Consider the following 23,430-nt stretch of genomic DNA (forward strand, 5'->3'; position numbering starts at 1 on the left):
TATTTCTTTCCAGTGGTTCTTTCTCTGGATTCAGGTATTTTCTTCTCATGTATCCATGCTGTTCAGCCAGAAGTTTAAAGGAGCTCCTCTGTCGATCTCTAGAGTTCACTTTCTGTCCAGATCATTTTCTCTTATTCTGCTATTGAAATTCTAGCCACTGTCCCCCCCCACCCAAACTCCTACCTCTGTCTCCTCAACTCAGCAAGCCCACTAAACTCTGTTTGGTTTCACACCCCTGCACTGTGGCCTGGCACTACTCTCCTAGCCGATAACTGGAGTTCATGGCATTCGTTTCCCTTCCAGGAATCACTGACCTGTGTTGCCTATGTTAGGTGTCTTAAAACCATTGTTTTAGAGATTTTGTTTAGTTGTCTAGTTGTTTAAAGTAGAAGGGTAAATTCAATCTGGGCTACTCTACAAAAGCCGGCAAAGTATCTGCGATGTATATGTGAACATTGACTAGAAAGTACTGTATAGATTATAGTGACTGAGCTAAACAAAATGGCTTTTTTGAATAAATATCTGGCATTATTTATTGCCTTTGAATCTTTTACTTTATATTTTTTCTCATGGAACGGCTATTTGAAGTAAAGTTTGGGTGAAAGATCTACAAGAAGTGGATAAATATGGAGTTTAGCGTCAAGCAAACCTGTTTTTGAATCCTGATTCTACCCCTGTAAGTGGCATAACCAATGGCCACTGACTTACTGTGAAATAGAAGCTAACACAATAACCCCGCTGAGGATTAAATGTCCATCACTTCTCTGCAGATTTTTTTAATAAATTTATTTATTTATTTATTTATTTATTTATTGGCTTCGTTGGGTCTTCTTTGCTGCACATGGTCTTTCTCTATTTGAGGCAAGTGGGGGCTACTCTTCATTGTGGTGCATGGGCTCCTCACTTCAGTGGCTTCTTTTGTTACAGAGCACAGGCTCTAGGTACATGGGCTTCAGTAATTGCGGCACATGGGCTCAACAGTTGTGGCTCACTGGCTTAGTTGCTCCACGGCATGTGGGATCTTTCTGGAGCAGAGATCGAACCCCTGTGCCCTGAATTTGTAGGTGGATTCTTAACCACTGCGCCACCTAGGAAGTCCCTCTCTGCAGATTTTATGATGAAGTTTTATTCTGAGATCCATGCAACATGATGGATAAAGAATTACATGTGAAGTTCTTATGGAATCTCCCCCATAACAGGTACCCCATAAGTTCATTTCCACTTTCCCTTCCCCCTCCAAGCAATAGAAAATTTATTGCATTGGGAATGCAAAAGAATTGAAGGTCTAATTTCTAAAAACTTCTCAAATTGGGGGTATTTTCCCAGGCATTTCTTTGCTCAAATGAACAGGCAGATAAACTTTGTTCAGTTACTTTACAACTCTGATCTTGATTTGAGATTCCAAAAGTGTAGTGATGAATTAGCCCATTTTTCATTTTGACAGGCTTTCTTCATATGCTTCTCAAACTCTTCTTCCAGGCATCTAGCATATGATTTTGCTTATAGTTAGCCCATATTTCTCCTACTTTTTATTCCCTGTTTTGCTGTTTCCTCTTTTTCTCATATCTTTCACTGAGTTTCCCCAATGATTCATTTGTGATCCCTGTACAATATGCTAAAAACTACCAAATATTTACTTTAACTCTGCTTTTGAAATTCTTGCTAATAACATTTAGTTACCCTTTCTCAGAGCTTTATTCCTCAATGTTTCATGGTTTTCACCATTACCACACTATCACTGCAGTCACAAAGACTCAGCATCTTCTAATGTTCTGTTACTTAGGTTTTCACATTAGCAAGCCCTGAGGATCATTCCTTTATGAGATCTCACTCAGAGAAAATGCTTTTGCACAAGCAGTGGTTTGTAGTGAAGTGGAAAGAGCATAGAATGTGCTGACCAAAAATCCAGGTTTGAATCCATGTTTGCAGCACTTTGTGACTTCGGGTAAATTCCTTAAACTCTCTGAGCTTCAGTTTACTCACCTGTAAAACAAGGCTAATAATTAGAACTCATAGAATTATAAAAATTAAAATTAGATAACCTGTGAAATGCTTAGAGTGATGGGCATATGGAAGATGCTCAATGGCTGTTAGCTTGCTTCCATATTTCTAAATCCCAAGCCTAATGCTTGGATTTTGGTAAAAACTTTCTGGTATTTTCTTCACTTTTAAGGTTTTTTTTCCCCATTTTTATTAGCAGGGAATATTCATTCTGGATGAGGTTGTTGAGGATCAAATGAGAGAGATAAAAATTGCTAGGCATGTATATCAATCATTTCTCAATAAAACTGTTTAAGCTTAAACAGTAAAGAAATAAATTAGTTCATATAAGAAAACAACCAAAGGTAGTACAGGCTTCTGGGATGGTTAATTCAGCAGGTTCTTTCTATACCTCTTTACCTTCAACAACAACAACAAAGCTCTCCTCATGTCAAAAATTGAGGTCATACGCTTCTTCTTTCTTCTTCTCCAACAGAGAAAAGAAACTGGTTTCCTGTAGCTTTATTAGCCTCCAGCAAACATTTTCTCTTATTTCATTGTCCAGACTTGGATCATAAGCAACCATTGACAAGAAAGAATAAGTTACCTTTGGCCAGACTGGCACACCCCTTGAATGAAGGAAAATTCCTCTACTCAGAGGAGAAAGGGTGGGAGGGATATTGAGAATCAGTTGTGAGAATATATAAATAATCGTTGAGTGAATATCAGTTATTGTCAACGAGCAACTTCATATTTCTTGGAACTATATTGCTGCTCATATCAGAGCTAATAAATAATTGTTGAATAAATTTCCTAACAAAATGCTCTAATTATGTGCTTCTAATCTTTCTACCTACTAAGGCTCACTTTCTTCTCCATGTCTAACTTCTCTCTTTTCCCAACACATACTAAGATGGACTCTTAACTTGATCAGGGTTTGTCAATCTTCCACGTTTGTTTTTGTTCATTTTCCAAAGTTGGAATGATTTTCTTCTCCTCAAAACAGTCTATCTCCCTGAAGGCTTCCAAGATCAAACATTTCCAGTTCTAGTCTAGTTCCAGAATCCCAACAAAACCTCAGCATTCTGGCACGTGTCCTTTAATTTTTGGAATATTTATAGGTATGTTTCAGCCTTTCTTTCCTGTTCAATCAATAATAAGCCCTGGAGAACTCTGTGTATTTTAGACAATGTATGTCCTATGCAAGATATAGTGTATGTTAGGCATTGGCAGGATAGTAATGCTTGAGTAGCATAGAAATCATTGAGATAAAACAGATAGTATGATTAATAAGGCAAACAGTATTGCTTTTAATGTCAAATACAAGAAGTACTCAAACTCTAGAACATACCTTAGAGACATGAGTAACTTAACCTTCAGATTCTCTTATTCCATTTCCAAAGATTCTGATTCAGTTCTGAGGTAGTGCTTTAAAAAAAAAAAAAAAAAAAAATCAGCATTTTTATCAAATGTCCCACATGACTCCCATAAAAATTGTGTAAACAACATTTGGCTGAATAGGTAGCATTCAACCAATTTCTTCTCCTTATATCAATATATGAATAAAGAAGTAAGGCTTCATGGCCAATGCTAAATGCTAACAAGTGAATGAATATCCCTGATCCCATGAGTAATTGCTAACTAGACTTACTGGAGTATTAAAAATATATATTTAAAGGAGCAGCAGGGATGAATAGGTGAGGGGAGGGGCCGGGAGAGAAAGTACCAGATAGGAAGATTGAGTTCTGATTGTAAAGAGCCTTGAATGCTATGCTAAGGAGTCTGGATTCTTCTGAAAGCACAAGGGAGTCTTGGAAGGTTTCTGAGCAGGGAGTAACACTACATAATTTGTGTTGTAGAAAGCCGACTTTGTCCCAGTGTGATGGATTGACCAGAAAGGGGAAACTGGACGTAGAGGAGAACCACACATGATCGAAACCACAAATGGTTTCTTCAGGCCACAGGGACAGGTGAGGCCTCTGGGGCTTGAAGGCCACTGTACCATGAATCAACGTTAGACAAGGATTGTGAGTGATTAGCTATAATTTCCATCTGGAGCCAAAAGTGATTCATCTCCATGAGGCAAGTGACCACTAATGGCTGCTCAGTCCAGAAAATAAGTTTCTCAAGGCTGAGAGACTCTATGCCAAGGTCCGAAACACAGAGGTAGTTCAAGAAAACTCTTTTCCCGTCCTTATGAAGATTAATGGAAATTGAAGTTTAAACCTAGCAACTTACGGGGACCAGTAACTATTTTACACTAATATATCCTTAGCATGATGTTTCAAGGAAAATGCTAATATGTAGAAAGAATGGCTGAGGCGTACTGTTTACAAGTAGAGTTTAAATTAGAGTGGAGACTCAGTCTTTCAGAGCTGGCAGCCTCAGGGTCAGGTGTGAGGAAAGCCCTGGTGTTCTATACTTAGAGCTGAGGAAATAGGTCATCGAGGGTGGCCTGGGAAACAGGCTTTCCCCTTAGAATGAAAATGTTCTCTGCCTTCGCCACATATCTCCACTGACATTTCTCTTTTATCATCTTTCCAAGGAGTCCACTTGCTGGACAAAATGCTAGATGGTAAAATTGGAGACACTGGAGTTAGTTCTCTCCTTTGGAGAGGGACCAAGGAATGAGGGAAATGGATTCTGTGCCCAGAAAGAAGTCAAGTTGAAGAGCCAAAAGTTATCAGGAAGACAGAGAATATTAAATGGAAAATTAGCTGATTTTCCTAACCTCTTAAATGCTAAAAACAATCTTTGAAAATCTGTATAACTCAAACTGGTGTCAGCTGTTCCCTAATCCTCTTCTAGGAGCTTCCATCCAATGCCCCCCTTCCCCCACCCCATTTGAATCTTTACCCTAGCCCCAGCCTTCCTCACGTATGCAAATCCACCTCCATCAAAACATTAGCGAGAAACTAGATTTCATGTTAAGGTGAAGCTAAGGGGGAATTTCCTCATAAAACCAGCAACCACCATTTGAAACGTTTCCTTTAGATGTTTCTGCAATGTGTCTATTTGCTGAACTGCCTGGGAAGGTGCCCCCTTTCCCCTTCCCTATGGCTGCAGGTCAGTCTCCCTCCCCTCCCCGCCCTTCCACTCCTCCAACCCCCTCCCCCTCCTCCTCTCCTTTCCCTCTCCCTCCCCTCTCTTCAAGCTGGCAGAGCAATTCTGCTCAAGCTCCCGATCTGCCAATCACTCCTGGTTCTTAGCAAGGCCAAAGGCCTCAAATTTAAAAGGAGAGGCTAGTTTTTTCCCTCTTGTTATTATATGTGCATACCTCTGTTGTTTTACCTGCTTTTCCTTTATCTTTTGCTATGAGGGAAAAAAAGTAGAAGATAGCTAAGTGAGGAGGGCAGGATGTTCGGTTACATCTTCTGCAAATTGTGAGACCAAGGGAAGCCTGAGCATTTCTTTCTCAAGTGGTCCTCAGTGAGTTGACTCTGTGCTGGCCACTGAGTTGAAGGCTGGCATCTCTGTACTCAAGATACTGCCTGTACAGAAATGAAGCCCAGCCCAGTGTCTGTATACCTCCTATTCTGAACTTTGATAGTTCAATTGCATGTTTCGCAGGGGGTCCTCAGGCAACATTTCCTCATGGTCCTAACAGCTGTTATGTGAATACATTACTTTTAAAAATTGTTGAAAAGATGATAAATTAGGAAAATTCTTCTCAGGGGTTGAACAACTCTTTCGGCTCCCCGCTAGCCACAATTCTGACTAAATCCCAGTCTTGGGAGAAAGCGAGTATGTAGTTCATATCTCAACTGGTCTTAGAACTGATTTCTCAAGCCACAAGGTAGAGAAGGATCTATCAAGTAGCCTTTGCTTAAAGTGTGAATAATAAACTCATTCCAACTATGAAATCCAAAATGGGAATTGGAGGTAATGAAGTGGCAGGGCCAGATACAGAATTTGTGGGGCCCAGTGCAAAGTGAGAGCGGAGTGGGTGCTGTTCAGAAGGCAAGAAAATGTGCTAAATGTGTGTGTCTTAAGACATAAAGCTTTTTTTTTTTTTTTCTTCTGTGGTCTCTGTCAACTTGTCATGGTGTTTTTAAATTTGTTTTCAATGTTCTAAGTAAAGAAAAATTAACAATTTTAATTATTAATATGATGTTTGCCAATCATCTTTATATGGTACAGTGCTGGTTTTAGATGCAAACATATGAGCATTTGACTCATGTGTAATCACCAAAATTATACAATTTATATTTCATAGCTCATACATGCATTCTTGGTAAGAATGTATGTGAAAGCACTACACAAAACACAATTGTTTTTGTTTTATTTGTCCAAATATGCACACATTCTTTTTTTTAATTTTAATTTTTTTATTGAGGTATAGTTGATTTGCAATGGTGTACAGCATAGTGACTCAGTTATACTATATATATATTCTTTTTCATATCATTTTCCATTATAGATTATTACGAGATATTGAATACAGCTTCCTGTGCTATACAGTAAATCCTTGTTGTTTACCTATCTATATATAGTAGTCTGTATCTGTTAATCTGAAATTCCAAATTTATCCCTCCCCCACTTTCCCCTTTGGTAACCATAAGTTTGCTTTCTATGTCTGTGAGTCTATTTCTGTTTTGTGAATAAGTTCATTTGTATCAACTTTTTTAGATTCCACATGTAAGTGATATATATTTGTCTTTCTCTGTCTGACTTATTTCACTCAGTATGATAATCTCTAGGTTCATCTACTTTGCTGCAGATGGGATTATTTCATTCTTTTTTATGGCCAAGTAATATTCCATTGCATATATATAACCACATCTTCTTTATCCAGTCATCTGTTGATGGACATTTAGGCTTATCAATGGTCTCAACCTTTGGCTTAAGGAAAGACTGAAAGGAAAAGGACCTATGTGTTGCCCCATTTTTCCCTTTGTTTCTATGTCATCATTTCTAGCAAAAGTGGTTGGCTAATTCAGGGAAGTAACATCAATAAGAAAGATATGAGAAGGTTCTTTGGTCATTGTGTTTCTTAGAACATCATGCTTTCTTTTTGCGTTAGAAGCACGTTCTTGTTCTAAGGGAAAGCATGGCCTCTTGGGGCCATCAGCACCCCTGTCCACTCAGGTCTAGACATAACACGTTTAGCTTGTACTCAGAGTCTCAATAAACTCCCACACATTGTGAGTTCACCTGAATTCCGTGCTCTCAGGGTGTCAAGAAATAGTGGACACACATACTGAGCATCTCTCTGCTCTCAAGTGCTCAGTTGTCTCATTAGATTTCACTTGTAAAACACAAGTTCAAAAATAAAATTATCAAGAATTTCAAGATGTGACAGCAGAACACTAAACCAAGCATGAGGCTCTTCTGAGTGTGGGACCCTGTGCAACTGCACAGATTACGTGCCCAGGAAGCCAGCCTTGTAAGTGACCTTTCTGCCTTATCCCTCTCACTCCTGCCTCCAGTTATCCTCATGGGTGTTGGACACCAGCAAGGCCATCTCCTCAGAACTGGCAGAGAAATCTTGCCTTTTCTTCCCCATTTCCATGGTTCTTCCCTTCTTTTATCTTTTTTGTCCTTCTTCTTCTACCCTAAGTCAGGCTCTTCTTATACTGGTTGGCAATTTTTAGCTCCATCTTTCCCTGCAAAAATGAGTTGAAGTGTTTTAGGAGAAAGATCACCACTCTAGTAGACCATCTTCAGGAGGTGTTTTAAAAAAAGCAAATACAGTATGTTGAAGGAAAGGGTATTTTATGATTTGGGGGAGTGTATGGTGCATTTGGAATCACTCATTGATATAGATAATGAAGAACCAAGATGATTTAAAATAGAAAGGGAAACTGAAAAACAGGAAATGTTTCATTTTAGCAAAGTCTTTCTGGTATATAGCATGGACTTAAATTGGAGGAATATGGAATAAACCACAGAAGCTCATTAAAAGGAAGCTGTTTTACAACCCTTGTAAAATGACAGCTGCCCAAGACTCTAGGATTGAATGACACTGTGATCCCTTAATTTCACTTATGTGGTAGGAATAGAGGGGTCAAGAATTATTTAGTTGACAGCTTCAGGACTGGGGAAAAATCTCTCCATCTAGAAGTGGCTGATGGCAGAAAGGAAACAGAATGCCTGTGCTAGAAAGCAGGTAACTCTTCTAGGAGCTTGAGAGAAGAGGCTGTCTGAGCCAGTAGACCTGGTCTTCACAATGTCCGTTGGAAGCTATGACGCCTTGTGAGATTACATAAGCTTGGGGGTGTCATTGGAACCTATTGTATTGAAAAACACTGGGAATTTCCTGGGATATAAGCTTTCCACATTAAAGACCCTCTCTGACCACTTTCAGATTTAGTTCTTTCTTCTGCAGTGTTTTTACACTTCTTCATAGTGGCTCAATCTAAGAATGTGAGAAAGTATGAAGAGAAAGTCACTACCATTCCCTACAAAATCTCAACATACTCTCAGTTCTTGAGAGCCTGCTTTCCTGCCAGACAACGAAATTAATGGAATTCTTTGTTCTATCCCATGAAAACAGAAAGAATCTTAGCAGAAGCTGCTCCATGTAAGTTCTGACTTTACCTGGGTATTTTGGTTTTGGGTTTGGGTGTTCTGTTTTGGTCTGGGTCTATCTTCATATCATGATACAGGATATTCAGGGGGATTTCTTGGGATAGTTACCTGTATTTGGCTTGTGAAATTGCTTCTTATTTCAATTAGAGCCATATGTGGCAGACTGAAGGCACTGTTTTGCCTTCACAACAGGTTTGTACCACAGGTTTGGATTTTAAGAAAGTTTAGATAACTTGTCTTATATAACAATGTTAGGATAAATGGAAACAAAACTGTGAATGCTTAGTGTTTTCTTTTATACTTCTTACTGTTTTCTTTTAGAGTGACAACTCTTTCCTACTTATTGTTAGCATGGTGTAAAAACTGCTGGAGAAATATCGCATGCCTGCTACCTCATTTGGAAATCCCATGTGCAAATTCCAAGGTAACATCTTTAAATGAATAAATACAAGTAAATCAAGCCTTAAAAGTTAATATGGGGCTTCCTAGGTGGCGCAGTGGTTAAGAATCAGCCTGCCAACGCAGGGGACATGGGTTCGATCCCTGCTCCAGGAAGATCCCATATGCCACGGAGCAACTAACTAAGCCTGTGCGCCACAACTACTGAGCTTGTGCTTTAGAGCCTGTGAGCCACAACTATTGAGCCCGTGTGCCGCAACTACTGAAGCCCACACGCCTAGAGCCTATGTTTTGCAACAAGAGAAGCTACGGCAATGAGGAGCCTGTGCACCACAATGAAGAGTAGCCCCAGCTCTCCGCAACTAGAGAAAGCCCATGTGCAGCAACAAAGACTCAACATAGCCAATAAATAAATAATTAATTAATTTTTTAAAAGTTAATATGTTTTTTAATTCTACTTTTTAGTGTATAAATGAGTCCAAGTCTCTCCTCATGATTTGATGATCTAAAACACTTTTAAAAGTTTATTAAGGAGTTAATGCAGCTAGAAAGATACTTAATGTGCTTTCCTCCAGAGGCTCCTATTCTCAAATCTAGAAGTAAAACTAGAATTTTATCAAAATGAAATTTTATTTTATTAGTATTGTCAATTTTAATAGAATAAAAATGAAATGCATTCATTCTTATGAAAGTTTTCCCAAACCATGTCCCAAAGATATTCCAAGCACAGATTGATGTTGGAGATTAGATAGTACTTATCTTTTTCCAGAGTCAGTTCTATTCAAATATTTCAAAACCCTTTCAAAGCTTCACAAAATAAGTTAAAGATATTCTTTTGACTATGGTATATTTAATCAACATTTTTTATAAAGTCCTATTATAGTTAGTTGGCAAGCAGCACAACAATCAAATAAATAAAGGTAAAGTAGAGGACCTCACTTATTCCCCCCAGGCATCAGTAGCTTGCAACACCAGACTCTGATTATGTTTATACTTTGTTTGCCAGACTCTTCTGAAAATGTCTTATTGTTTTACATCAGCAGCACAGCCCCTAGCAAAGTTTGTTACAAATCTTTAAAGACTGCTAAACTGATGGACATTTACTCACCTCATCTCTATAAGAATCCTAGGGTATAACTGACAAGAAAAACTACCTGTCTGTCTGTCTCTCTCTTTCTCACTTGCTCTCATTTTCTCTCTTTCTTTAACAAAACAGCTGCCCTCTAAACTTGATCCCATATGGTCCTGTTTGAGAAAAGAGGGGAAAAAATTAAAATCAGGTCCCATTAATTAGAGGAAAATTGTATGTAAATAATTGAAAGGTCTTTTCATTCTATGGTTGACATTTCTACCAAGGCCTTAATTGGCTGTTGGGTCTAAAGGGTTATGTGCTTTTTTTAAGTGACATGTGCTCCTGGCCAAGTACTGGCTGGGACATGCCGTGAGTAGTTTTAGATCACCAGAAGCTCTTGCTATTTTAGTCTGTGTCACTGCTTGAAGTTGTAATTAATTTGCGTGATCCTAAAAATCATAATTATGACAGTTCTATTTGATAAGAAAAACTTACATTCAGTCTTACCAAGAAAGTCATGGAGCGTTTAGCAGAAGGGCAAAAAAGTCTATACGGTGCCAACGAATATCTCACATAGAAGCAGACGGCAGAAGCCTCCACAGGGCTTAGCTTGTTCTTGTAAGTAATTCGTGGAATATTACATGCCTGCTTATTAACTGTGTTCTGCACTTTAATTAATCTTCTATTGGTAATAACATGTGTTGCATTTGTTTTTGTTTTTAATCTAAAAGTTTATTCACGGGCAACATTTTTAGCCAATTCCAATTTTAGCTCATTCTTGTACAAATAATATTTATAAGTGACATATATCATATAAATGATATTTGCACCCATATAGCACAATATTGCATTATTTGCCTCTACTAAATCAACATGATTAAAATAAAACTAGTACTGTTGTTAGATTTCTTTCTCTTTTGCTCCTGATTTCTTTTCTTCTTTTAACTCAGTTTTTCTTGTAACAGCTAAATTTCTTAACAGGTTTTCTCATTCTTAAACCATAAAAAGCAAAATAATGTAAAAAGAAAAGGATTAAGAAATTAATAGTGAATGTCTAAGATGTTGAAGTATGATCTTTTTCTCATTTATTGGGTTATTCAAATTATGAACACTGAAAAAAAGTATTTTGCATGTGTAAACAATGATCTTCAGTGCACTGATACATTTTTATAAGGTCTCTGAAAATTACTCAAGAATTGTACTTTTATTATGTGGCCCTATTGAGTCGATAACAGGTTTTACAATAAATTATGTTGTAGAAAAACACTTGTGTAGATTCATTAGAGTTATAAGTGCATGATTAAAAGAAATGAAATGTAGCAGAGTCAGAAGTTCTGCATTTAAATATTAACTGTAGTCTGATCAGCAGTTTGATTTTTGAGCAGTTATTTTCTTTGAACTTCATGTTATCTATAAAATGAGGATAATTAATAATAATCATCATCATCTACTCTACAGAGTTCTAATGAGGACCAAATAAGCACAAGAATATTAAAGTGTACACTTTCAGTTTGTATAAACAATTCGTCAAGAATTAGTATTCTAGTCTATAAAAATTGCTTCTTGCTTAATAGCATTCAGGGGGAAATGACTAAATAAGTAAAGAGGGGAAAAAGCATAAACTAATTCCTTCTTGTTTCCTTACTGATTTTTCATTGTTAACTTTTTTCATATTTATTTTAGAAAAGTTGATAAGCAGGAATACTACTTTATTATGCCTTTAACAAGTAAGCAGCAGTTGCAGGAACTAATGAGTTTTGAATTTAAAGGACTGTGTTCTGTTTTCACCTATGGCTCACTCAGGATAGTCAGAGGTGCTTGTGGTGCTTCATCACTCTGGCTGTCCATTATCAAATGCGAGCAGTAAGTGTGGAAAATCTAATCTCCCACTATACTGCCCCTGGCACTCTTGAACCACAGATGAGCAGCTCATCTAAGTGGCCAGGAGGATGCAGGTCTGCGGGGAGCGCCCTGCTCCCCTTCTTGATCACAGTCCCGAGGGAGCTGGGACGCCGCTGGAGGGTCAGGCGCCACCTCTCACCGGCCGCTGGACACCCCGAGAGCTGATCCTGGGAGCTCGCTGGCCCTGGTTCACCTCCTCAGGGCTGCCGGACTGGGAGAAGCGGAAAGTTACTCACAGGCAGCCCTCCTCTTTGGCATGGGATAGCCCCTGTCCTAGAAGCATTTCAAGGTGTGAGGATACCAGCACCTGTTCTTTATACCGTGCGGGAAGTCTAGAGGCTGTTTGACGTGGTCCTTAGACCTCGTGTTTGCAGCTCCTCCTTGGAGAGAAGTAGCTATAATTTAATCTAGGGTTTTTGTTTTTGTTTTTGTTTTTAATTTGAAATTGTGTGTGTGGGGGGTTGTTGTTTTTGTTTGTTTGTTTTTTCATTTTCCTGTGGCAGAAATTGTTTACTTGCTTCTTGTTCCATGAATTTGTTTTTCCTGGTAATGTGAGTAAATTTGTGCTCCTGGGAAAGAGTGAGAGAGAGAGAGAGGGAGGAAGAGAGGGAGAGAGAGGGAGAGAGAGAGAGGGAGGGAGAGAGAGAAGAAAAGAAGAAAAGAAAAGGAAAGGAAAGAGTTGCATCAACATAATATGTACATAATAGGCTCTAAATGAGAAGAAAATCTTGCATTTGTTCTATGGATTTGTATTAAGCATACTTTAAAATCTGATGTTTCTTTCTCCAAAGTGAATTTCTATGTAATATTAACTTCAGTTTTTTTAAAAAGCTGCACATACTGTAATATTAACTTCAGTTTTTAAAAGAACTGCACATATCCAAAAGTAATATTTTTATTTAGATGAACTCATCTTTTTTTTCTACTTTAGAAAGCTAATAAAACCCTCTTAATTAAAATTTGATATATTTTAGTGGTAAAAATATTACCTTTGAATGAATATACCTTTGAATGAATACTTCTTCAAAATACTCTTCAGAATATAAACAGCCCATAGTTATAGGAAAAAAAGAGAAGCTAAAATGCTGTGGATTTAGGATTTTAGTTGGCATTTTAGATCTTACTCCCCAAACCCTGTTACTGTGTTGTATAAATACTTAATTTAGATTTGTAATGTGGGTTAGTATGGGTTGCCTAGATATTAACAAGATGTTAGTTACGTTGTATTTTTTTCATGGTATGTCCCATAAATGAATGTCTTGAACATTCTTAAGTAAACATTTTTTAAAAACACCCTATCATTAAAAATATATCAGGTAAATTTCTCAATAATTTCCTTTTTTTTTAAAGGGCGCAATCCATTCTTCTAAATTCAGTTTTACTCTCTCTCTCTCCGTTCCATTTGTATTTCCTTCAAATCACATTGCCTTGTATGCTTTCTCTCAAGCATACCTACAATAAAGCCATCTGTTGTCTAAGGGTCATTGCTACATGAATCATGCTCTGTCAGAATTCTGAGGTTTATAAATGTTCAGTTAATTGAGCAGTCTGACCAGCTGAATACTTGTAAGTGCTTTATAATATCTTTCAACACTTCAAAACTTTGGCCCACTTAAAACTCCAGAATCCCAGAGCAAATGGGACAAGTCATTCACATGGATTCTTGCTGATAAAACTAAAAACACGCTTATGCATTTCTCAGGATTTGGAATAAAGTAAATGTAGTTCTACTCTTAAATGTTTATTTTTGAACTGTGTCTATGTTATGTCATAGCAAGTGGTTGGAAAGTGAAAAACTTATCCAATCAGCCAATTATTTTGACTTCTTCATATTAATCACTAAACTTGACTGTTTTTCTCACTAATTGGGTGTTCTAGCATCATGAATGCTTATAGTTTCTAAGAAAGAACTCAGTCTCTCTGTCTCCCTCCTTCAATTTTTTTTTCTCGTAGCGGTGAGATACTGAACATGAATGCACAAATGGATAATTATAACTTACATGCCAGCCAGCCACCCCAATTTTCTTCCTAAGATTTCTGTGTGTTCCTGGGGGACATATATTTTCATGTTCTCTTCTGGCCTCAAGTTCCAGATTCCATAGGATTTTGAGTCTCACTCCTGTATTAGTTCCATCCTTTCTGCTCTGCAGCAAACATGGAACTCATCCCTTTTCCTGCATTCCTTCAGAAAAAAAGCAAATATGCCCAGAAGAAGTTATCTTTCAGTATAGCTGACTTTACTAAAAGCTTGGTGAGATGTAGGCAGTTTACATAGCAATCACACAATTCTGCCTATTGGTGATTTCTCCACTTAAATGTATGTTGACCTCAAATCATGTATCACATGGACTGAACACCCTCTTCTTCATAGGATAATTCCTTTTTTTTCTCTAACCAACTCCCAACTCAGCTCTGAGTTTCCAGGGTACATGTAAAGACTCACTGTCTTCTTCTAAATATCTATTTCAGGTATTACCCTTTCTCTGTCCTTCACCAATCTCTACAAGGGAAAGTGGGGAGTATAGAAAAGTTTTACCCCAGCCTTGAGAAATATTCATACCCAACACACACACACACGCACACACACTCACAACTCAAGTGCATGCCATTCACCCCACACTCATACCACACAGAAAGCAGAAGTACCTAGAGTCAGTTTCACTCCTTCTGTATGACGTTTGCACCTTCCTATCTCTGTGCCTCTCAGCATAACTGACTTATTTTCATAATGCATGCTTTAGCCCGTTTCTCCCTTTTATAAGTGACCATCCAATCTACAGCAATATCTTTGCACCCCACAGTTACATCATCCAATATTCTCTATGAAAGTCACTCTTTTATTCTTTAAAAGAAATTATCACACCCTGAGATTATCGTTTTTTTAATTTAAATATTCTCAATTATGTGTCCTCGAGGACAGGGTCCTCTTTTACGTTGTTTACTGCTGCATCTCCAAGACCAAGAAATGTGGGTGATACTCAGTAAGTGCTTAATATATTTTTAAAAATAAATAATTGTATCTATTGTTAAAAATGAAAACATTGAATTTGCTTAACAAGTTTAAAAAGTGTAACTTATCTAATATATTCTAAAGGATGCATCGTTATCTGTCCCATAATAATTAACATGAATTGAGTAATAATTATAATTATTATTGTAACCAGGACTTCCTGAGGTTAATCTGATGGTAAAGACCACTATTTCCTATGCTCCTATTTGGAATTCAATGTTCAGAAGAAATAGTATTAACCTGGGAATTAAAATAGCCTCGTTAAAGATTAGCATCATGGAATTCTAACTCAATCCTCTCATCTAACATTTGTGGCAACTGAGACACAGAAAAACTATCTTGCCAATATTAATGGCAAATTTAAGTCTGGAATTCAGGTTTATTGAGTATCAAATGACTAATTTTCCTGCTAAACCATGTCCCCAGTCCTAATCTAAGAGTAATCAGTTGCTCCATGCTTTCATTTATAGAATAGCAGGTGAAATTAGATGATCTCTCAGCATTTGCAGTTCAATTACTCTCTTCCTTTCCCTCTATTCATCAATTATTCCACAACTTCACTGGAAGCAATCTCCTTATATTCTCATTCATATTGTCAAGATCCTACTCAGAGATACCTTGAGTCCCTAACAGCTATAAATGTCTATTACTCAGGGGTGTTGGTGCATGTGACTGACTGCTGCTGATACACAGCACAGCAGAACTTAGAACTATTGAATCTACACAAGTAGAAAAGTAGGGATGCCTGACCATTTGCAAGCACTTCTTTGAAGGACTTCCTGAGTATTGAAGAATAAGGCACAGCCAATCAAATATAATGTAATAAGGTCAATTATGATTGAGTCAAAGTTAAAGTTGCAATTTATATAGACCAAGGTTAAAATTAAAGCACCTTAGGATGAAGTTGTTAGGACTTTTTGGTAACTAATGCATTTGATTTCGAATTAAATTGCCTTGTTCATCATGGGGGAAAGTAACTTGTATGTCTCCTCTCTTCTCAATGTTATTAGTTTTTGAATTCAAATGAAGCAGATTACATACATATATATTTAACATATATGTATTTATATGAATAATACAGACTAGAAAGGAATCTCATTCACTGGTGTAAAAGTCCTTGTATAAATCAAATGTAGTCTACCTTAATTAGATTGTTACCCAAATAGATTGAAGTTAATTTTCTAAGCTATTATGTGAATTCAAAACCTTTAATTTTCCCATGTTTTAGGATTTTCAGATACACTAAGGAGTTTGACTTTTTTTTAATGTGCTGTCTTTGTGCCTAAAGAGGATTTTCTGAACACTGTTTGTACAAGTGTGAGGAAAGAGACACAATGGCTTATCCTATCCACAGGCATAATCCCTTGCCTGTTCCCTCTATTGCTGTGCAGTATCTAGAGCATTTGGTTAAATCAGGTTTGGTCTAACCATTGGAAAACAGTAAAGAGGTGAATACAGGAAATAGTAGAATGGGATAAAATATTGGGGCCAAAAACCTGAAGTGTAACTCAGAGGAAAATAGAACAATTTGATAATTAGTATGTTTGCATTATACAATACTCAGTGTTAATCTGGGATCTATGGACTCTTCTGGAATATTCAAGGGAATCCATACAACTCCCAGATTTTAATGTAAAATTGTGAGTGTGCATTTTTTAGAAGGCAAGAGACAATCCATAATTTTCTTCATATTTGCAAAGGGGGTCTGTGACCCTCAAAAAAGGCTAAGAAGGACAATATCAACAAGTTACCAGAGAGCAAACACTATAAAGATGGAAAAGTTAGTATAAATCAGCATCTCTCCTCTTCCCATCTCAGACTAATTATATTTCACATTTTTCATTTTCAGACCTGGAAATCATATTCAAACTTAGGGCTGTACAGCTGAAGTAGGTAGGATAATTCTGTGAAGGTTTAGGGAAGAGAGCTTAGGATGAGTAAATAGAAAGTAAATTTATTAGAAAAGAAAATGAAAATAAGGTTTGGCTAAATGGTAAAAATAGTAATGGTCTTTTTTTTTACATGTAGAAAACTTTAATATAAAGATATAAAACAACTGTTTTTCATCCCCTTTTAGTTTGTTTTCATTGGTAACAACAAGTATTTATTGAGAACTTACCATGTGCCTTCAATAGTGCATGAGCATATGTTTTTATATTGAGTTCTCATAATGAACCAATGGAAGAAGGAAATATTTCCCTTAGTTTTTCAGACAAGGAAACTGTAATCATCCTGGCAGATCAGGAAGGACTTCCAACAAGAGACAACATGATGCCAGATTTCCAAAGATCAGGGATGTGGAGTTCAAGATCAAAAAGAGAGAATAAAGGGGCTGGGGAAGGAGCGGAGCAGGAAGAGTAACAGCGAAGTTAGATGTCATTTAGCTATGTAAAATCTACTCTTGAGTGCAACTGGAATGGAAGAGACTGATAAGGAAGGCTTTGAAATTTTGCCTTCTGAGATCTGCAGTAGAAAGTGTTCCATCAAATCAGGATGAGGCTCTACAGCAAAGCTGGGGAGTGATAAACATGTTTAAGAATTGTTTCAAATTTCTTCCAGCTTTGATTCTTCAAAAATTAAAATTGAAGTCTCCTTGAGCAAAATGAATATTCAGAATTTATAAACAGGTCAAGAATAGTTGACTATCATAATGAAACTTCTTTTCATTGTTTTGTAAGAAATCTTATCAACACTTCCAGGGCAAGGAGACATGGAAAAGGAAATGTGTTGACCCTGAAGACTCTAAGGGGAGGATATGGTGACACTGCATCCCTCAAAAATAGCAACAACCACCTTTAAAATATGAAATAAGTGCATGGGTAGATTTGAGAACTTATTAAAAATACATTGCAAAGAACCCAGAAATTTCTCTTCCAAGTTTATACCCCAAAGAATTGAAAGCAGGAGCTTCAATAGATATTTGTACATCCCTGTTCATAGCAGCATTATTTACAATAGCCAAAACGCAGAGGTAAACCAAGTGTCCATTGGTGGATGAATGAATAAGGAAGTGTGATGTATGCATCCAAGGACATTATTCAGCCTTAAAAAGGAAGAAAATTCTGACACATGCTACAACATGGATGAACCCTGAAGATATCATGCTCTGCGAAATAAACCAGTCATAAAAGGACAAATTTTGTATGATCCCACCTCCATGAGATATCTAAATTAGTCAAACTTATTGAGACAGAAAGTAGAATGTACTTTCTGGTACCAGGAGGAGTGGATAATGAGGAGTCATTTTTTAATGGGTCCAGAGCTTCAGTTTAGGAAGATAAAAATGGTTTTAAAGATGGATGGTGGTAATGGTTACACAACACTGTGAATGTACTTAATGTCACTGAACTGTATACACTTAACATGATTAAAATGGTAAATTTTACATATACTTTATTTGTCTATCAATGAGAACAGAGAGTAAGTTAATTTATTTGATAATTTCAAGGCTGATTTCTATTCCTAGTCTTTAAATACATACATGCAATTAAAATCCATTCAGGATAAGTCTGTGTTAAAAACTATACATTTGTAAAACAGTAGGTAATAGATGTACATATGTGAGATCAATATAAGTGTTTTGCCTTAAATTCTTATATGTTATATAGCTTGATTTAAATATACTTAAGATATTAAATGGTTAACATTATATATCTTTTGGTTATTTATTGAGCATAGTCAACTTAGAATTTCATTGTCTCAGCTGAAAATGTTGTTTGACATGGTTGATGACTAGTGGCTTATGTGGTAGGAAAATAACTTACTGGGAACTCTAGCTTAGTGGGAACGCCAATAAGGTGTATTATCAACACTTTAAAATGGTGGTATATTCGCAGAGAGCACAGTCTAATAGATGGCTAACAATTTGACAAATATAATTTTTTTTTAAATTAAATACATTGGAATGTCTCTATAATGTTTTCCAGGGATCTGGGTTGTTTTTTTTTTTTCCAGTGTTACATGATCCTCTTTGGGCCCTTAGCCAGCTCTTTAAAAAATGAACGTTAGCTGCAGGAAAATGTTAAATGCAGGCAGATTGTGATGAATTTCATTGTCTAGTATTTATTTTAAAGGGTTTAACCTAATATACAACACAGTGAAACTTTGCTTTCTCATACATAATGTATTAAAATTTTCAGTTCCTTAGAAAACATTGCCGGTGAATTACAGTGACTAACAAATCCATATATACTTAGAGCTAGGATATTTTTCAGTAGAGTTTATTTTTTCATAGCTGTCTTGAATGGATATTTTAAACTTAAATGGGTTCCATTTCTGCTAAAATAAAGCATCTTTAGAGGAGAAATTTTAAGGGAACAGATGAAATTTCATTACCATGCATGTGGTCACACCTTGTCAGAATTTAGGTCCTAAATTTCACTGTGATATTGATATTTGCAGAAATTTAAAGTGACGTTATTTGGCAAAAGAACAAGTATCTAGTTTGAGTTAGTGGGGCACGTGGTGATGACTAACCACGTACTACGAGGTTAAAACAATTTTTAAAATCACTTGTTAATGTGATAAGACCAGGCTCATGTTTTTCCTAAGCTCATTTTCAATTGGCCTTTTTGTTCAGCCAATAAGTGAATAAATGTTTGCAATTGACAGATGTATTCTTTACTCAAATAGAAAGGACAGGAGAGTGAGATATTAACTGGAAAAGAGTGATTCACACCTTCATGGACATAAATCCCCTATTTTAAAATTGAGTAATGCTTTTAGTATAACTTACCCTAGTTTGACTCTAAATCAAGGATTCCATCTACATGAATAGACTAATGAAACTGATCTTGTTGGAAAACAGATTTCTGGAAGAATTCTGTGCTAGAGAATAATTTACTGGGTATAAATTATCTTAGAATTTTGCTTCCTTCTCCCATAACTCTTTCTCTCTTGACCCATCATCCCACAAAAAAAGAACCAGTGAAACTAAATAAATGCCACCAAATGCTTGGACTTTACCTTCCTTATTCATCTCATTCTATAGTGATGTGCTTCACAATTAATGAGTCTTTTGGATATGAAATTTAGTAGGTATTTAACAGCCTCCATCTTGATTTTTCTTAATTTTTTATGGATTGAAATTGTCAATAACTCAATGATTATTTAATACAGTACATTTTTCGTTCTGTTTGATCACTTGAAATATAAAAGCTTGCCATGGTTATGGTCACTGTCGTTATGCAATATATCTGATTATATCTTCTGTTTTTCATCTCGTTTTTCCTCCTCGTCCTCCCTCCTTTCCGTCCTCCTAACACAGAGCAAACTCTGAAACCTTCTTCATTGCTCTGCCTCACAGAGGCTATTCTCTGCTGGACTTCATGAAGTGTTACCCTGTGCATGCAGAATACAGACCATGGCCAAGGAAGTCATAGAAGCCCTGTGCATACTCACCCTGCCTCTCTGAGTAGCTCCCTCAATATTGGGAACCTGCCTCTCAAATTTCACCTCCTTCTACACCTCTGAAATCAGATAACTGTCTCCTCAGCTACACAAAATTACTATATTCTTTAGAGCTTCATTTTTATATTCTTAAGAAGAGATGAGTCTCATCTCACGCTTTTCCATTCTCTCAAAAATGACAGTTCTTTACCACCTATTGCCCAATGCTTCAGAAGTCTCTATCACAAATTGTATCCATGTTTATCATGTTTAACAGTGGGAAAATGATTCTCTTAGCAACGACTGTATTGTGATCAGGATAGGAAATCTTACAGAATTCCTTTAAAAAGTTTTTTTAGCTATGTCACACGTCATAAAATCCATCCTTTTAAAGTGCACAATTCAGTGATTTTTAGTATATTCATAAAGTTATGCAACCATTACCACTATCTAATTCCAAAGCATTTTCAGCACCAAAAATGAAACCCATACACATCAGCAGTCACTGCCTGTCATTTTGTTCCCTTAGTCCCTGTAAACCAATAGTATAATACTTTTTGTCTCTACAGATTTGCCTATTCAAGACATTTCATATACATGGAACCATACAATATGCAGTTCTTGTGAGTGGTTGCTTCTATATAGCGCAATGTTGTCTGGGTTCATCTGTGTCACAGCATTTATAGATACTTCATTACTTTATATTGCTAGTATATTCCATTGTGTGGATATATCACATTATTTATCTATTCATCAGTTGATGGTCATTTGGGTTGTTTCCACTTTTTTACCCAAGTGAGTAATGCTGCTATCAACATTCATGTAAAAGTTTTTTATATATGTTTTCATTTCTCTTGGGTATCAATCTAGGAGTTGCATTGCTTGGCCAAATAGTAATACTATGTGTAACTTTTTGAGAACCTTCCAGGTTGTTTTCCAAAGAAGCTACACCATTTTAAATGCCCACCACAGTGTGAGGGTTCCAATTTGTTCACCTCCTGGCCAGTATTTGTTGTTTTCTGCCTGTTGGGTTACAGCCATCCTAGTAGGTATAAAGTGGTACCTCGCTGTAGCTTTGATTTGCATTTTTCTGATGGCTAATGACGTTGAGTATCATTTCCTGTACTTATTGGCTATTTGTGTATCATTTTTGGGTAACAGTTTATTTATATTCTTTGTCTATTTTTAATTGGCTTTTAAAAAATTACTGAGTTGTATTTACATATTCTTGATACAAGTCCCTTATTAGGTATATGGTTTGCAAATTTTCTCCCATTCTGTGTGTAGTTTTTTCACTTCCTTGATGGTGTCCTCTGAAACTCAAAAGTTTTTAATTTTGATAATGTCCAACTTATCCTTTGTTGTTCTACTGCTGTTGTTTGGGGTTTTGGTATCATATGTAAGAAACAATTGACAATTTGTGGTCACAAAGATTTGCAAATTTTTTTTCTAAGAGGTTTATAGTTTTAGCTCTTACATTTGGATCTTTCATCAATTTTGAGTTAATTTTTGTGTATGTTGTGAGTTAGGAGTACAACTTTATTCTTTTGTATGAGGTTTCTAGTTAGCTCCACTTGTCGAAAAGACTATTCTTCCTTTATTGAAATGTCTTGGCATCTAAATTGGAAATCAACTTGTCATAAAGAGGATCTATTTCTGGACTCTCCATTCTATTTTATTAGTCTTATTATCCATATTTATGGTAACGTCACCCTGTCATAATTACTGTAGCGTCATAGTAAATTTTCAGAACAGGAAGTGTGAGTCCTCCAGCTTTGTTCTGTTTTAAGATTGTTTGGTTGTTTTGGATCAGTTGCCTTTCATGTAAGTTTTAGCGTCACCTTGTCAATGTCTGCAACAGCAGCAGCAACAACAACAAAAACAGCTATAATTTTGTAGGGATTATATTGAATCTATAGATCAGTTTGGGGACTATTGTAATCTTAACACTATTAAACCTTTCAGTCTACGAATGTGGATGCCTTTTCATTTATTTAAGTCTTTAATTTCTTTCAACAATGTTTTCTAGTTCTCAGAGTTAGAAGTTTTGTCTTTTGTTAAATTTATACTTATGTATTTTATTCTATTGTAAATAGAATTATTTTCTTAATTTCATTTTTGATTTGCTCATTCCTACTGTATAGAAATATAATTGGATTTTATGTATTGATCTTATATCCTGAAACTTTGCTAAATTAATTATTGGTTTAGGAATCTTCAGGAATTTCTATATATAAGATCATGTCATCTTCACATAGAGATGGTTTCACTTCTTTTCCAATCTGAATGCCTTCTATTTCATTTCTTACCTAATTGCCCTGGCCAGAACCTCCAGTACAACATTGAATAGCAGTAGCATCTTAAAGTCTCCCTACCTCCAGCCCTGTCTCCAGCCCCAACAAAACCAGTCTCTACACTGCACTGAATCATTCAGTAAATACAGAATTTATTCAGTAAACATTGAGAATACACAATGTGCAAGGCACTGTTTTAAGGGCCATTTCTATTCAAGCTGACAGTGGCCTTTATAAAACACAAATCTAACTATGACAGTCTTCTACTTAAAGCTCTGTAGTGATGGTGCCTCATCGTTATTAAAAAAGAGACTAACTTCTTAACAGGGCTTACCAGAGCCTAACTTTCCTAGAATGGATGTCAACCTCCAGCTTCTTTTCCTGCCGCTTCTCTCTTGAACACTCTTATGTAGGCAAACTCAATTGATTTTAGTTTTTCAAAATCTCCATACAGTTGCTCATTCTGATTTACAGATTCTGTATGTGCATATTCACCTACTGGCTGTAACCCTAAAACCAGTACTTACAGGGCTTGTCCTTTTTATTTGACATTTTTCACATTTTTGTGTTTTTCTTGGTGACGTTGCTGTTTAGAGTGGCCCTCAAATATTGCCTAGTGCTCCTATGTGCAAGAAGGCTGTGATGTGCTTTATGGAGAAGATACTTATGTATCTTTTTTAAGGCATGAGTTATAGTGCTATTGGCCAAGTTCAATGTTAATGAATCAACAATGTGTATTAGATAAAGTGTCTTTAAACAGAAACACACATAAAACAAGGTTAATTCACTAGAAGAAAATATTGCGACTAAAGGCTTTCAAGAGCCTAATGCAAAATTTCTCATGGGGCAATGAT

The 23,430-nt window shown here is 36.4% G+C and overlaps 1 protein-coding gene across 1 annotated transcript in view; it reads left to right on the top strand.

Annotated features, from left to right (window-relative positions):
- The first annotated feature begins 10,438 nt into the window (after positions 1-10,438).
- EYA4 (EYA transcriptional coactivator and phosphatase 4) overlaps positions 10,439-23,430 on the top strand; it is a 299,421-nt gene continuing 286,429 nt past the window's right edge. The window contains exon 1 of the mRNA XM_057739427.1: positions 10,439-10,600. The gene's annotated coding sequence lies outside the window, so the exon portion shown is untranslated. The remainder of the gene's footprint in view (positions 10,601-23,430) is intronic.

The sequence above is a fragment of the Hippopotamus amphibius genome, chromosome 6, assembly GCF_030028045.1.
Source record: "Hippopotamus amphibius kiboko isolate mHipAmp2 chromosome 6, mHipAmp2.hap2, whole genome shotgun sequence".
Taxonomy (NCBI): Eukaryota; Metazoa; Chordata; class Mammalia; order Artiodactyla; family Hippopotamidae; genus Hippopotamus; species Hippopotamus amphibius.